General features: G+C 45.0%; 1 protein-coding gene across 1 annotated transcript in view; it reads left to right on the top strand.

Moving 5' to 3' along the window:
- rasgef1ba (RasGEF domain family, member 1Ba) overlaps positions 1 to 16,315 on the top strand; it is a 57,060-nt gene that overhangs the window by 828 nt on the left and 39,917 nt on the right. The gene's annotated exons all lie outside the window — the stretch shown is intronic.

Here is a 16,315-nt window from a genome sequence, read left to right as displayed (position 1 = left end):
GTATTCTTCATGCTGCAGTTGGGATCCCGCGGTCGGGAACCCGCGGTCAGACAGACCGTTTTGGGAGTAAAATATTTGTGTTGTCCCGCAGATCATTTGGAAACGACCGTCTTTTCTGCTTTGTATGCGTTAGCCTAGGTCTACCCATTGAATTAAAAGCACATATTTCTTGAATTATTCACACCTAGAATTCACTGCTTCAAGTTAAGTAGACATTTTTTTCCCTTATAGAACCAAATAGGTTTCTATCGCATGGAACCACTAAAGGGTTCTTTGATCAGAACCCCAAGGGTTCTTCTTCCATATAGAACCCTTTATGGTGCCATTTATGAATTATGGCTACTACTAATAAATAGTAATATTTTTTGCTAAGAATATAATATAATAAACAATTAAATAATGGAAAAAATAATACCAGCATAGTGTCGAGATTTTATTGTCAATATATGCAAACATAGTATGGAAATATGCACTGGTGGCCAGAGAGGCATCTATGTTTGAAAAATGGCCCAGGTCATTCTTGGTACCAACTCTGGCTGTCTTCTTTATGGAACAGTACAGTATTCAGTAATAAGCATGAGTTTAATCTGCCAAAATGAAAAACAAAATGCTATGCAGGTTATTATGATGTACATTAGAAGAACACTGTACGTTCATCCACCTCTGGTCTGCTAGCTCCCCTACCTCTACGTAAGCACAGTTCCCACTCAGCCCAGTCAAAGCTATTCGCCGCTCTGGTTGTCCCACTGGCTATAAGGTGAATGCACCAATTTGTAAGTCGCTCTGGATAAGAGCGTCTGCTAAATGATGTAAATGTACATGCAGTTGTTGTCAGCAGCAGCCCAAAGAGAGGTCCTCTGCCTCTGATAGTTCTGGGTTACTGCCAGACTGAGCAAGACATAGATCGTGTGTTAAAAGTCATGTAATGATTAACTAGACTACATGAATCACCAAGACTTATTATACATAATTTATTATGAATAATGTAGATGCATACCTCCTCTCAGACAGCCCACTGCCCATAATCAGTCTTCTAATGTAGTGGCTTCATGAAACAGAGTCCCCTCATCTGGCTCCAGACTGAAATACCGAAATAAAAGGAGGAACAGTTAGCTAATTGCCAATGTAAGGCTGGGTCTGGAGCTCTATTTGCCAAATCCCATAATAAAATATTATGTTTAATTAAAGTAGCCTAACGTTAGCTTTTTCCTGTCTCACGTTAGCTAGCTAGCTTACAAACGGTGCTCAAATTCTAATACAACTTTATTTATCTAACCTATAGTTTATCATATGACTTTGGCTTCATATATTTGAATTAAATAATAAACTTTGCTTACCCTTAAAGGTGCAATATTTGCAGAAAACGCTCCGCCATTTCCTGGTTGTTAAAATTCGAATAGTTTGCCTAATTTCAGTTTGTGACAAAACAAGCGAGTGTAGTGAATCACTGTACCATCTAAACCGCTGTGATCTTATCAATAACAAAAAAATATTGTATGTACAAAACCGAAAGTAAAAGCTGCAAAAAACTAAATTTAATAAAGGGAAACCTAGAAAAAGGTGCACATAGAACATATCTACCACTTCTTAGACTTGCTTTCAATGAGAATGACAGATCTATAACTACATTTCTATGTGAATTTGGTTGGGTCGCCCAAAAAGTTACATATTGCAGCTTTAATAAATATAATATTGGTAGGCTATTTGCATGTTCAACCACCGTCCTTTTGCATCATCATGCTGGAATGGCAGTTAAAAAAATACAAATACGAATGGCAGTACCAATTTTAATTGACCTTAAAACATTTTTAAAAACAAATATCTAGGAGTATATGCTTTTAACTAGTATTTAGTTTGCAACAGCACAGCTTTGTATGAACCTTGCTATTTGCCACTCCTACCTCAGCAACGATGTTGCAAAATGCAAATTCTATCTCCCCTCTGCGTTGTCATCAGCGAAATCACACGAAATCATGCAGCAGCATCATTAATATGGATATATAAATGTCAATGCAAAATAGCTGAAATAAATGAAAAGGGAGCTAGTTAGCTGTCATTTCAGAGTTTGATGTGACTGTGTTAGCTTGTGTTAGCTTAGTTTGTGTTAGCTTGTGTTAGCTTAGTTTGTGTTAGCTTGTGTTAGCTTAGCTTGTGTTAGGTCTACACTCTGGGGTAGGGATAGAACCCTCAAGGTTCTTTACCTTCACTGGGTAGGCTGTATACACCGAGTGTACAAAACATTAAGAACGTCTTCCTAATATTGAGTTGCACTCCCCTTTTGCCCCGAGAACAGCCGTAATTCGTTTTGGGCAAGGTGTCGAAAACGTTCGTTCCACAGGGATGCTGGCCCATGTTGATTCCAATGCTTCCCACAGTTGTCAAGTTGGCTGGATGTCCTTTGGGTAGTGGACCATTCATGATACACACGGGAATCTGTTGAGCGTGGAAAAACCCAGCAGCGTTGCAGTTCTTGACACAAACCGGTGCGGCTGGCACCTACTACCATACCCTGTTCAAAGGCACTTAAAGCTTTTGTCTTGCCAATTCACCGTCTGAATGGCACACATACACAATCCACTTCAATCAGTGTAGATGAAGGGGAAGAGACAGGTTACAGAAGGGTTTTTAAGCTTTGAGACAATTGAGACGTGGATTGTGTATGTGTGCCATTCAGAGGGTGAATGGAAAAGACCTGAAAGGGGAAATAAGATAAAAAATTAAGTGAACACCAGTAACATGTGAATGAGGAAATAAGTATAAAAACATGCAATGACCCCACCAGTAAATGAACCCCCAGTAAATGACCCCCCCCCCACCCTAACATATTAATTAGTAGAAAGAAAAGCACAACAGTTTTTGAGACAAACAGGAGATCAGGAACAGACACCATCCATGGTACCATGACGTCGTAGACATCCTTTGCTAGACACCGCTGCTGTTTCTGTAACTCCCTCTGCTGTTTCTGTAACTCCCTCTGCTGTTTCTGTAACTCCCTCTGCTGTTTCTGTAACTCCTGCTGCTGTTTCTGTAACTCCCTCTGCTGTTTCTGTAACTCCCTCTGCTGTTTCTGTAACTCCTGCTGCTGTTTCTGTAACTCCCTCTGCTGTTTCTGTAACTCCCTCTGCTGTTTCTGTAACTCCCTCTGCTGTTTCTGTAACTCCTGCTGCTGTTTCTGTAACTCCCTCTGCTGTTTCTGTAACTCCCTCTGCTGTTTCTGTAACTCCCTCTGCTGTTTCTGTAACTCCCTCTGCTGTTTCTGTAACTCCCTCTGCTGTTTCTGTAACTCCTGCTGCTGTTTCTGTAACTCCCTCTGCTGTTTCTGTAACTCCCTCTGCTGTTTCTGTAACTCCCTCTGCTGTTTCTGTAACTCCCTCTGCTGTTTCTGTAACTCCCTCTGCTGTTTCTGTAGCTGCTGTTTCTGTAACTCCCTCTGCTGTTTCTGTAGCTGCTGTTTCTGTAACTCCCTCTGCTGTTTCTGTAGCTGCTGTTTCTGTAACTCCCTCTGCTGTTTCTGTAACTCCCTCTGCTGTTTCTGTAACTCCCTCTGCTGTTTCTGTAGCTGCTGTTTCTGTAACTCCCTCTGCTGTTTCTGTAACTCCCTCTGCTGTTTCTGTAACTCCTGCTGCTGTTTCTGTAACTCCCTCTGCTGTTTCTGTAACTCCCTCTGCTGTTTCTGTAACTCCCTCTGCTGTTTCTGTAACTCCCTCTGCTGTTTCTGTAACTCCCTCTGCTGTTTCTGTAACTCCTGCTGCTGTTTCTGTAACTCCCTCTGCTGTTTCTGTAACTCCCTCTGCTGTTTCTGTAACTCCCTCTGCTGTTTCTGTAGCTGCTGTTTCTGTAACTCCCTCTGCTGTTTCTGTAGCTGCTGTTTCTGTAACTCCCTCTGCTGTTTCTGTAACTCCCTCTGCTGTTTCTGTAACTCCCTCTGCTGTTTCTGTAGCTGCTGTTTCTGTAACTCCCTCTGCTGTTTCTGTAACTCCTGCTGCTGTTTCTGTAACTCCCTCTGCTGTTTCTGTAACTCCTGCTGCTGTTTCTGTAACTCCCTCTGCTGTTTCTGTAACTCCCTCTGCTGTTTCTGTAACTCCCTCTGCTGTTTCTGTAACTCCTGCTGCTGTTTCTGTAACTCCTGCTGCTGTTTCTGTAACTCCCTCTGCTGTTTCTGTAACTCCCTCTGCTGTTTCTGTAACTCCCTCTGCTGTTTCTGTAACTCCTGCTGCTGTTTCTGTAACTCCCTCTGCTGTTTCTGTAACTCCCTCTGCTGTTTCTGTAGCTGCTGTTTCTGTAACTCCCTCTGCTGTTTCTGTAGCTGCTGTTTCTGTAACTCCCTCTGCTGTTTCTGTAACTCCTGCTGCTGTTTCTGTAACTCCCTCTGCTGTTTCTGTAACTCCCTCTGCTGTTTCTGTAACTCCCTCTGCTGTTTCTGTAACTCCTGCTGCTGTTTCTGTAACTCCCTCTGCTGTTTCTGTAACTCCCTCTGCTGTTTCTGTAACTCCCTCTGCTGTTTCTGTAACTCCTGCTGCTGTTTCTGTAACTCCCTCTGCTGTTTCTGTAACTCCTGCTGCTGTTTCTGTAACTCCCTCTGCTGTTTCTGTAACTCCTGCTGCTGTTTCTGTAACTCCCTCTGCTGTTTCTGTAACTCCCTCTGCTGTTTCTGTAACTCCCTCTGCTGTTTCTGTAACTCCTGCTGCTGTTTCTGTAACTCCCTCTGCTGTTTCTGTAACTCCTGCTGCTGTTTCTGTAACTCCTGCTGCTGTTTCTGTAACTCCCTCTGCTGTTTCTGTAACTCCCTCTGCTGTTTCTGTAACTCCTGCTGCTGTTTCTGTAACTCCCTCTGCTGTTTCTGTAACTCCTGCTGCTGTTTCTGTAACTCCCTCTGCTGTTTCTGTAACTCCTGCTGCTGTTTCTGTAACTCCCTCTGCTGTTTCTGTAACTCCCTCTGCTGTTTCTGTAACTCCCTCTGCTGTTTCTGTAACTCCCTCTGCTGTTTCTGTAACTCCCTCTGCTGTTTCTGTAACTCCCTCTGCTGTTTCTGTAACTCCCTCTGCTGTTTCTGTAACTCCCTCTGCTGTTTCTGTAACTCCTGCTGCTGTTTCTGTAACTCCTGCTGCTGTTTCTGTAACTCCCTCTGCTGTTTCTGTAACTCCCTCTGCTGTTTCTGTAACTCCCTCTGCTGTTTCTGTAACTCCCTCTGCTGTTTCTGTAACTCCCTCTGCTGTTTCTGTAACTCCCTCTGCTGTTTCTGTAACTCCTGCTGCTGTTTCTGTAACTCCCTCTGCTGTTTCTGTAACTCCCTCTGCTGTTTCTGTAACTCCCTCTGCTGTTTCTGTAACTCCCTCTGCTGTTTCTGTAACTCCTGCTGCTGTTTCTGTAACTCCCTCTGCTGTTTCTGTAACTCCCTCTGCTGTTTCTGTAACTCCCTCTGCTGTTTCTGTAACTCCTGCTGCTGTTTCTGTAACTCCCTCTGCTGTTTCTGTAACTCCCTCTGCTGTTTCTGTAACTCCCGCTGCTGTTTCTGTAACTCCCTCTGCTGTTTCTGTAACTCCCTCTGCTGTTTCTGTAACTCCCTCTGCTGTTTCTGTAACTCCCTCTGCTGTTTCTGTAACTCCCTCTGCTGTTTCTGTAGCTGCTGTTTCTGTAACTCCCTCTGCTGTTTCTGTAACTCCTGCTGCTGTTTCTGTAACTCCCTCTGCTGTTTCTGTAACTCCCTCTGCTGTTTCTGTAACTCCCTCTGCTGTTTCTGTAACTCCCTCTGCTGTTTCTGTAACTCCCTCTGCTGTTTCTGTAACTCCTGCTGCTGTTTCTGTAACTCCCTCTGCTGTTTCTGTAACTCCCTCTGCTGTTTCTGTAACTCCCTCTGCTGTTTCTGTAGCTGCTGTTTCTGTAACTCCCTCTGCATAATGTCAGTGTCCAAAAGATCCTCAGCTGTCTTCCTCTTCCGGCCGTTGGAGATGGGTCGGGGAGATGGTGGTTGATGGAGTTGCAGGGAAGAGAGCAAGGGTGTGCCAGGACGGTGGGTTGGTGAGCTTGGCTGGGGAGGTGATGAACCAGTCCGGCGACGAACCACCTGTAGATGGGCCTTCAGGGCTCAGCTCTGTCTCTGGACTGTCCTCAACATGTTCTAACTAGGTCTGCTAAACATCACAAACACACACACACCAACTGTACTAAAGGACTCGGCTGCATGAGAAGAGGACATACTGTATCTGGTATATTATTGGTGTCTATCTGACGATGTTTCACGAGAACACGAAGCCAATCCAGTCTTCTGACAGTCGGTGGGACACACACACCAGAGGCAGCCCCACTCCTCTCTCTCCTTCACCCTATCAGACTGAGAACATACCGGTCCCGACTCTTTCTCCTGATGTTTCTTTGATATCAGAATCGGTGTTCAAATTTCGTGATGTCTCCCTCCAGCTGTTGTCTTTTGCTTGCTTGTCCGAATACAACTGCATTGAAGGGTTGTAAAGGTTCTCGTATGTAGCACCAGCTCGCACATACATAATTGCGCGTAGCAAATCTACAAATAAAAAGCAGAAAAAAGGAAGCTTGCAAGTAGTAGAAGTGAAGTACCAGAACGTCCATCTCTTCTGTGTTTTATACCAGAAGTAGCAGAGACGTCCATCTCTTCTGTGTTTATACCAGAAGTAGCAGAGACGTCCATCTCTTCTGTGTTTTATACCAGAAGTAGCAGAGACGTCCATCTCTTCTGTGTTTATACCAGAAGTAGCAGAGACGTCCATCTCTTCTGTGTTTATACCAGAAGTAGCAGAGACGTCCATCTCTTCTGTGTTTATACCAGAAGTAGCAGAGACGTCCATCTCTTCTGTGTTTATACCAGAAGTAGCAGAGACGTCCATCTCTTCTGTGTTTATACCAGAAGTAGCAGAGACGTCCATCTCTTCTGTGTTTATACCAGAAGTAGCAGAGACGTCCATCTCTACTGTGTTTATACCAGAAGTAGCAGAACGTCCATCTCTTCTGTGTTTATACCACAAGGGAAACCGGGAAAAGATGTGATGCAGACCACAGGGGCCGGACTTCCGTTGCAGAATACTCAATACTGCCTTCGCAAGGAATTATATGTCAGGTCTCTATCTCTAGGTAGGCTGTGGAATGACTGAGCGTATTACATGGAGCCGGCCCTTTTGTGACGAAAAACGACATTGCTACGCTCCGTCGGCCCTGTCTGCATATTGTCTGTAGACCCCTTTAAAATAACATTGCGGGACTGTGGTTGGGTTGGGGGATCTGTTCTTGCGGTAGCTGGTGGGAGTCGGGACAGAAACCCAGCGGGTGTTGGCGGTTGCGGTATAAAAAGCTGTGGGAGTGGGATGAATAGAACAGTGATGGTTAAGGGCGGTCACCTGCCCTGGGTTAGCTCTGACTTAATAGGCTACATCTGTTCAGAGAAAGGGATAAAGCTTGGGCTAAGTACCGTAGAACCAAAGATCCAACTGATTGGGATCCAACGGATTCTAAATGGATACTCTTACAAATAATAATAAATAAAAAAAATCCACAGCAGTTCTGGAAATACACAAATTAGCTTCTTTTTTTTTTTTTATTGGTCAAATAATCAACTTATTCAGAAAATAATCCTAAATGACTGTGTCATTCAAGAGCCGGCAGATATAGCTGATGTTTATAATCAGCATCTTCTATTAGCTCATCTGGTACCTCCAAATAATAATTTCACCCACATTTCTACCAATGCTAGGTATACATGGAACCAGGAGATCAACACCTCAAATCAGATATTTAACTTTAGAAAGATTTAACCAACTGATGCAGGCGGCAGGTAGGTTAGTGGTTAAGAGCGTTGTGCCGGTAACCGAAAGGTCGCTGGTTCTAATCCCCGAGCCGACTAGGTGAAAAATCTGTCGATGTGCCCTTGAGCAAGGCACTTAACCCTAATTGCTCCTGTAAGTCGCTCTGGATAAGGAGCAGGCCTAGATGCACTGGAACCCACATGTTGTAAAGTGGTCTGCTATTCAACAACTGGTGAAATACTTTTTGGATTGAAATGTGCCTTAGTGACCCATTACATTACATTTTAGTAATTTAGCAGACGCTCTTATCCAGAGCGACTTACAGGAGCAATTAGGGTTAAGTGCCTTGCTTAAGGGCACATCGACAGATTTTTCACCTAGTCGGCTCGGGGATTAGAACCAGCGACCTTTCGGTTACTGGCACAACGCTCTTACCCACTAAGCTACCTCTCTTCATAAAGGTGGGAACTCCTTAGACCCAAATCACTATAGACCTATGAGTAATCTTGTTCAATATCAAAAGTATTTGAGAAATTAATACATTCCCAAATATATCAATACCTAGATTAATTTAATTTCACCCTTTCAATCTGCCTTTAGAACCAACCATTCTACCAGTACAGCATTAGTGAAACATACTAATGAAATAAATTCTTCATCTGTCCAAGGCAAACAAACTGGTCCCATCGTTATTGATTTACCAAAAGCGTTTGATTTAGTTGATCATTCTATCTTACTAGGAAAACTTAAACATTGGTTTCACTAATAGATCACTAAACTGGTTTCATGCATATCTTAGCAATAGAAAACAATGTGTTTTAATAGGACACAAATTACAACTTCTTGGACTCAGTAGAGGTGTACCTCAAGGCTCAGTATTGCCCCCCCTTTTCTTTATATTCATAAATGAATTGCCTCTAATTTGTCAGAATACACTTAAATGCTGATTTATACAGTGCTCTAGAGACGGTTTAGCTGACAACGAAAATGATGCCCACGCTTCAAAGGGGCAGAAGTTAATGTGTTGTTGTGATTCTGGATGCCAGGTAGCTAGCAACAATGATAAGAAGCTGCTGTGTGGGGTAGTAGTGTGTGTGTTAGTGTGTGTGTGTGGGTGGGTGGGTGTTAGTGTGTGTGTGTGTGTTAGTGTGTGTGTGTGGGTGGGTGGGTGTTAGTGTGTGTGTGTGTGTTAGTGTGGCTTGTTTCAGCTAGTTTTATCTTGTTCTTGATACCATGTCTTGTTTTGAAGCGTTTGGACTGATGTCTATGCTAGCAAAAGTTCGCTAGTTAACCAACAACTGTAACGATGTATTTGAGACAACAAGTGTTCATTTTTGCAAATATATTAATATTTTCAATAAACATTGGAGACGAAATATAGTTTGCATGTTGTCAACAATCTAAGCCAACCCCGTCTGTTCTGCCCCATAGTTGCCCACACGTTGTTTTTTTTTTGCTCAACAACCAACACGTCTATACATCAGGTTAAAAATATTTTTCAGATACAAGCAACTCTCCAAGATGATTTTAACGCTTTACAAAAATGGTTTCTAGCAAATGATTTGGGTTTTAAATCAAACAAAGTCCTATATCAGTGCACGGCAATGAATAATACACTCCAATTGGCTATTTCAAAATTCATGCAAGTGATGGAAAAATGCTTGAAAGTGTGGATTGCTTGAAATATCTGTTTTGAGGATAGAGTAACAATTATCTTTTGCAAAAGCATTTTCAACAATTAACTATAATCTTGGGTTACTATACAGATCTAATAATTGTTTTAATGTATCCATTTGAAAGACCTTAGTAACCCAAGTGCTGCTTTTTATTTCTAGACTATGGTGACATCTATCAAAACCACAACCAAGACCTTACTTAGGCGATTTAAGATGTAATCTATAGCAATCTTTTCAGATTCATTCTTGGATGTGATTATAAGACGCATCATTGCACAACGTATGAATCACCAAATTGGCGGTCACTCCCAAACAGAAGACAACTGCATTGGGTACCAATTTCCTTTTAAAAATGTATCAACATAAATGTCCCTGTATATACAGTATTAAGGAACACCTAACTTTACAAGACTCACACTACTCCTTTCGACAACCTCAGCAATCACCCATTCCCTAGGGTACACCATGAGGTTGGAGGAGGATCTTTCAGATACAGAGGGCCAACCGACTGGAGTAATTTACCTATAGAAATCAGGGGCATTACAATCACACAGTGAATTTAACAAGGCCCTTTTTTTTAAATGTTAAAAACAAACTGTTTTTTTAACCAATAGAAACCTCACCGTGTGAAGATGTTTGTAGATATTATAGGTACTTAGTTGTATTTTAGTATTTGTAGCAGTAGTTTTTTTATTAAGCATGAAACATACAGAGAATCTCACTGCCGATAGGTACTTCTCACAGCGGGAGGCCGTTCCTTCTCTTGCTAGAACCAAAGTGGTACCTGCTGCGTGCTGACCTGGTAGTGACGAACCTACCGATTCTACTTGTAAAATCGCAATGCTCGTCAGTGGCCAACAACTTGACATTGAGCCAATCAGAGAGCATGAACCCCCATGTGGGGGAGGCACCAAAAAAAGGGAAAAAAATAAGGCATTTTCTCTGTACATCTTCCTTCATATGTAATGTAGGTTATCGGATGGTAGCTAGCTAAGTGCACAGACGCAATGCACACAACACTAAATACTTCCTCCAAGCTAGCTAACCACTGTAGCTAGTATTGACATTATAATAAATCGCAATGGATTAGCTAGTTTCCATGAAACTGCTGCCTGTGTTAGCTGCCAAGTTTGTGCGGTGTCATTAGCTCGCTAGCTAGCTACACTACATGACCAAAAGTATGAGGACACATGCTCATCGAACATCTCATTCCAAAGTCATGGGCATTAATATGGAGTTGATTCCCCCCCCCCCCCCCCTTTGCTGCTATAACAGCCTCCTCTTCTGGGAAGGCTTTCCACTAGATGTTGGAACATTGCTGCGGGGACTTGCTTCCATTCAGCCAGAAGAGCATTAATGAGGTCAGGCAGTCAGCGTTCCAATTCATTACAAAGGTGTTCGATGGGGTTGAGGTCAGGGCTCTGTGCAGGCCAATCAAGTTCTTCCACACATCGATCTCAACAAACCATTTCTGTATGGACCTCACTTTGTGCACGGGGACATTGTGATGCTGAAACGGGAAAGGGCCTTCACCAAACTGTTGCCACAAAGTTGGAAGCACAGAATCATCTAGAATGTCATTGTATGCTGTAGCCTTAGGATTTCCCTTCACTGGAAGTAAGAACCATGAAAAACAGCCCCAGACCATTATTCCTCCTCCACCAAACTGTACAGTTGGCACTATGCATTGGGGCAGGTAGCGTTCTCCTGGCATCCGCCAAACCCAGATTCGTCCGTCGGACTGCCAGATGGTGAAGTGTGATTCATCACTCCATAGAATGCATTTCCACTGCTCCAGAGTCCAATGGCTGCGAGCTTTACACCCCTTCCAGCTGACGCTTTGCATTGCACATGGTGATCTTAGGCTTGTGTACGGCTGCTCGGCCATGGAAACCCATTTCATGAAGCTCCCGACGAACAGTTCTTATGCTGACGTTACTTCCAGTGGCAGTTTGGAACTCGGTAGTGAGTGTTGCAACCGAGGACAGGCAATGTTTACGCGCTACATGCTTCAGCACTCGGCGGTCCCGTTCTGTGAGCTTGTGTGGCCTACCACTTCACGGCTGAGCCGTTGTTGCTCTTAGACCTTTCCACTTCACAATAACAGCACTTACAGTTGACCGGGGCAGCTCTAGCAGGGCAGAAATGTGACAAACTGACTTGTTGGAAAGGTGGCATCCTATGACGGTGCCACGTTGAAAGTCACTGAGCTCTTCAGTATGGGCCGTTCTACTGCTAATGTTTGTCTATGGAGATTGCATGGCTGTGTGCTCTATTTTTTTATACACCTGTCAGCAACGTGTGTGGCTGAAATAGCCGAATGCACTAATTTGAAAGGGTGTCCACATACTTCTGTATATATACAGTTGAAGTCGGAAGTTTACATGCACCTTAAGCAAATACAGATTCCCAGTCTTAGGTCAGTTAGGATCACCACTTTATTTTAAGAATGTGAAATGTCAGAATAATAGTAGAGAATTATTTATTTCAGCTTTTATTTATTTCATCACATTCCCAGTGGGTCAGAAGTTTACATACACTCAATTAGTATTTGGTAGCATTGCCTTTAAATTATTTAGCTTGGGTTAAACGTGTCGGGTAGCCTTCCACAAGCTTCCCACAATAAGTTGGGGGAATTTTGGCCCATTCCTCCTGACAGAGCTGGTGTAACTGAGTCAGGTTTGTAGGCCTCCTTGCTCACACACGCTTTTTCAGTTCTGCCCACACATTTTCTATAGGATTGAGGTCAGGGCTTTGTGATGGCCACTCCAATACCTTGACTTTGTTGTCCTTAAGCCATTTTGCCACAACTTTGGAGGTATGCTTGGGGTCATTGTCCATTTGGAAGACCCATTTGCGACCAAGCTTTAACTTCCTAACTGATGTCTTGAGATGTTGCTTCAATATATCCACATAATTTTCCTTCCTCATGATGCCATCTATTTTGTGAAGTGCACCAGTCCCTCCTGCAGCAAAGCACCCCCACAGCATGATGCTGCCACACCGTGCTTCACGGTTGGGATGGTGTTCTTCGGCTTGCAAGTATCCCCTTTTTCCTCCAAACATAACGATGGTCATTATGGCCAAACAGTTCTATTTTTGTTTCATCAGACCAGAGGACATTTCTCCAAAAAGTACGATCTTTGTCCCCATGTGCAGTTGCAAACCGTAGTCTGGCTTTTTTTATGGCGGTTTTGGAGCAGTGGCTTCTTCCTTGCTGAGCGGCATTTCAAGTTATGTCGATATAGGACTCGTTTTACTGTGGATATAGATACTTTTGTACCTGTTTCCTCCAGCATGCATCTTCACAAGGTCCTTTGCTGTTGTTCTGGGATTGATTTGCACTTTTTGCACCAAAATACGTTCATCTCTAGGAGACAAAACACGTCTCCTTTCTGAGCGGTATGACGGCTGCGTGGTCCCATGGTGTTTATACTTGCGTACTATTGTTTGTACAGATGAACGTGGTACCTTCAGGCATTTGGAAATTGCTCCCAATGATGAACCAGACTTGTGGAGGTCTACACATTTTTGTTTGAGGTCTTGGCTGATTTCTTTTGATTTTCCCATGATGTCAAGCAAAGAGGCACTGAGTTTGAAGGTAGGCCTTGAAATACATCCACAGGTACACCTCCAATTGACTCAAATTATGTCAATTAGCCTATCAGAAGCTTCTAAAGCCATGACATAATTTTCTGGAATTTTCCAAGCTCTTTAAAGGCACAGTCAATTTAGTGTATGTAAACTTCTGACCCACTGGAATTGTGATACAGTGAATTATAAGTGAAATAATCTGTCTGTCTGTAAACAATTGTTGGAAAAATTACTTGTGTCAGGCCCAAAGTAGATGTCCTAACCGACTTGCCAAAACTATAGTTTGTTAACAAGAAATCTGTGGAGTGGTTGAAAAACAAGTTTTAATGACTCCAACCTAAGTGTATGTAAACTTCCGACTTCAACTGTGTGTATGTTGTGCTAGCTAGCAAATATGCTAACATTAGCTTGCTAGCTAGCTAAACATTTGGCTATGGGCTGGCACTGGCAGTATGGGATTATGGAGAGTGAATTAGATTGCTTCTTCGTCATCTTGCTATGTAGTCATCTAGCTGTGGCCATCTGGCTGGTATCAACAAGGGCTTTCTACAAAATAGCAACATTAGCGCAGATAGCTTGGAATTTAGACCATAAGCAATATGCACGGATATGCATTGCCAAACAACGCTGCTGCCACCTTCTGGTTTGGAGTATTTTAACACGGCTGAGTGGCTGACGACTTCAAGCTTTTTGTTGTGTGAACACAAAGGAGATTGGCTGCCGGCTCTGTTCCGAGGTGCTGAGTACTGTCGGCAGGCAAACGTTTTACAATTACATTTACATTTACATTTTAGTCATTTAGCAGACGCTCTTATCCAGAGCGACTTACAGGAGCAATTAGGGTTAAGTGCCTTGCTTAAGGGCACATCGACAGATTTTTCACCTAGTCGGCTCGGGGATTAGAACCAGCGACCTTTCGGTTACTGGCACAACGCTCTTACCCACTAAGCTACCTGCCGCCACAATCCTACCAGTGTGTCTGAACTTTTAGTTGTAAATTATAATTATTATTATTATTATTATGTTATTATTATTCTTGTTACTAAGTATTGGTTGTTAAAAAAAAAAAAACATTTGGACACTTAAAAACGATGGTGCATCAAGAGATTTCATCCTGCAAAATGTCAAATAAATACATCTATATTCTCTCTCGAAAATACTCGTTCTGGTCTGGTGTGTTTTAAATAACTTCCCTTCACCTTCCCCCTCCCCCACTTCTCTCTGCCTGACTACCCCCAGGTCTCTGCCTGACTATTCCCCCCCAGGTCTCTGCCTGACTATTCCCCCCAGGTCTCTGCCTGACTATCCCCCCCAGGTCTCTGCCTGACTACCCCCAGATCTCTGCCTGACTATTCCCCCCCAGGTCTCTGCCTGACTACCCCCAGATCTCTGCCTGACTATTCCCCCCCAGGTCTCTGCCTGACTACCCCCAGATCTCTGCCTGACTATTCCCCCCCAGGTCTCTGCCTGACTACCCCCAGATCTCTGCCTGACTATTCCCCCCCAGGTCTCTGCCTGACTACCCCCAGATCTCTGCCTGACTATTCCCCCCCAGGTCTCTGCCTGACTACCCCCAGATCTCTGCCTGACTATTCCCCCCCAGGTCTCTGCCTGACTATTCCCCCCCAGGTCTCTGCCTGACTATTCCCCCCCAGGTCTCTGCCTGACTATTCCCCCCCAGGTCTCTGCCTGACTATTCCCCCACAGGTCTCTGCCTGACTATTCCCCCCCAGGTCTCTGCCTGACTATTCCCCCCCAGGTCTCTGCCTGACTATTCCCCCCCCAGGTCTCTGCCTGACTATTCCCCCCCAGGTCTCTGCCTGACTATTCCCCCCCAGGTCTCTGCCTGACTATTCCCCCCCAGGTCTCTGCCTGACTATTCCCCCCCAGGTCTCTGCCTGACTATCCCCCCCAGGTCTCTGCCTGACTATCCCCCCCAGGTCTCTGCCTGACTATTCCCCCCCAGGTCTCTGCCTGACTATTCCCCCCCAGGTCTCTGCCTGACTATCCCCCCCAGGTCTCTGCCTGACTATCACCCCCAGGTCTCTGCCTGACTATTCCCCCCCAGGTCTCTGCCTGACTATCCCCCCCAGGTCTCTGCCTGACTATTCCCCCCCCAGGTCTCTGCCTGACTATTCCCCCCCAGGTCTCTGCCTGACTATTCCCCCCCAGGTCTCTGCCTGACTATCCCCCCCCAGGTCTCTGCCTGACTATTCCCCCCCAGGTCTCTGCCTGACTATCCCCCCCAGGTCTCTGCCTGACTATTCCCCCCCCAGGTCTCTGCCTGACTATTCCCCCCCCAGGTCTCTGCCTGACTATTCCCCCCCAGGTCTCTGCCTGACTATCCCCCCCAGGTCTCTGCCTGACTATTCCCCCCCCAGGTCTCTGCCTGACTATTCCCCCCCAGGTCTCTGCCTGACTATTCCCCCCCCCCAGGTCTCTGCCTGACTATTCCCCCCAGGTCTCTGCCTGACTATTCCCCCCCCCAGGTCTCTGCCTGACTATCCCCCCCAGGTCTCTGCCTGACTATTCCCCCCCCAGGTCTCTGCCTGACTATTCCCCCCCAGGTCTCTGCCTGACTATCCCCCCCAGGTCTCTGCCTGACTATTCCCCCCCAGGTCTCTGCCTGACTATTCCCCCCCAGGTCTCTGCCTGACTATTCCCCCCCAGGTCTCTGCCTGACTATTCCCCCCCCCCCAGGTCTCTGCCTGACTATTCCCCCCCCCCCAGGTCTCTGCCTGACTATCCCCCCCCCCCCAGGTCTCTGCCTGACTATTCCCCCCCCCAGGTCTCTGCCTGACTATTCCCCCCCAGGTCTCTGCCTGACTATCCCCCCCCCCAGGTCTCTGCCTGACTATCCCCCCCCCCAGGTCTCTGCCTGACTATTCCCCCCCAGACTATTATCAACATGTCACTGCCTTTTACTTCTATATCAGGCCTAAAACATTCATGACAAGGAATACGTTGTGTGTGGAATGAATGTGTGTGGTCATAACTTTCCATATCCCGCCTGTGACTTGGTGTCTGTCACATGTTGGTATCCACTAGTTTCAGTGTGGGGAGGAAGTCCCTCGTGCTTCAGACTGTACTGCAGACATCTTGACTTAGGTTATCACCCAAGTGTGCGTTTGCACAGTCACCAGAGGGGCCGACCATGAGCTTGGGCATGTGATGATGAGTTGTCAGTGTAGCTATGCCAACTATAGAACCTGACTGGGAACAGATTGGTGTTGGTGGGAAAATAGGATATGATACATGTGGTGTTTTAACAGA

This window comes from Coregonus lavaretus (assembly GCF_964263955.1).
Source record: "Coregonus lavaretus genome assembly, chromosome: 17".
In the NCBI taxonomy this organism is placed as follows: Eukaryota; Metazoa; Chordata; class Actinopteri; order Salmoniformes; family Salmonidae; genus Coregonus; species Coregonus lavaretus.
The sequence above is the reverse complement of the archived record's forward strand: the minus strand, read 5'-3'. Positions and strand labels throughout refer to the sequence as shown.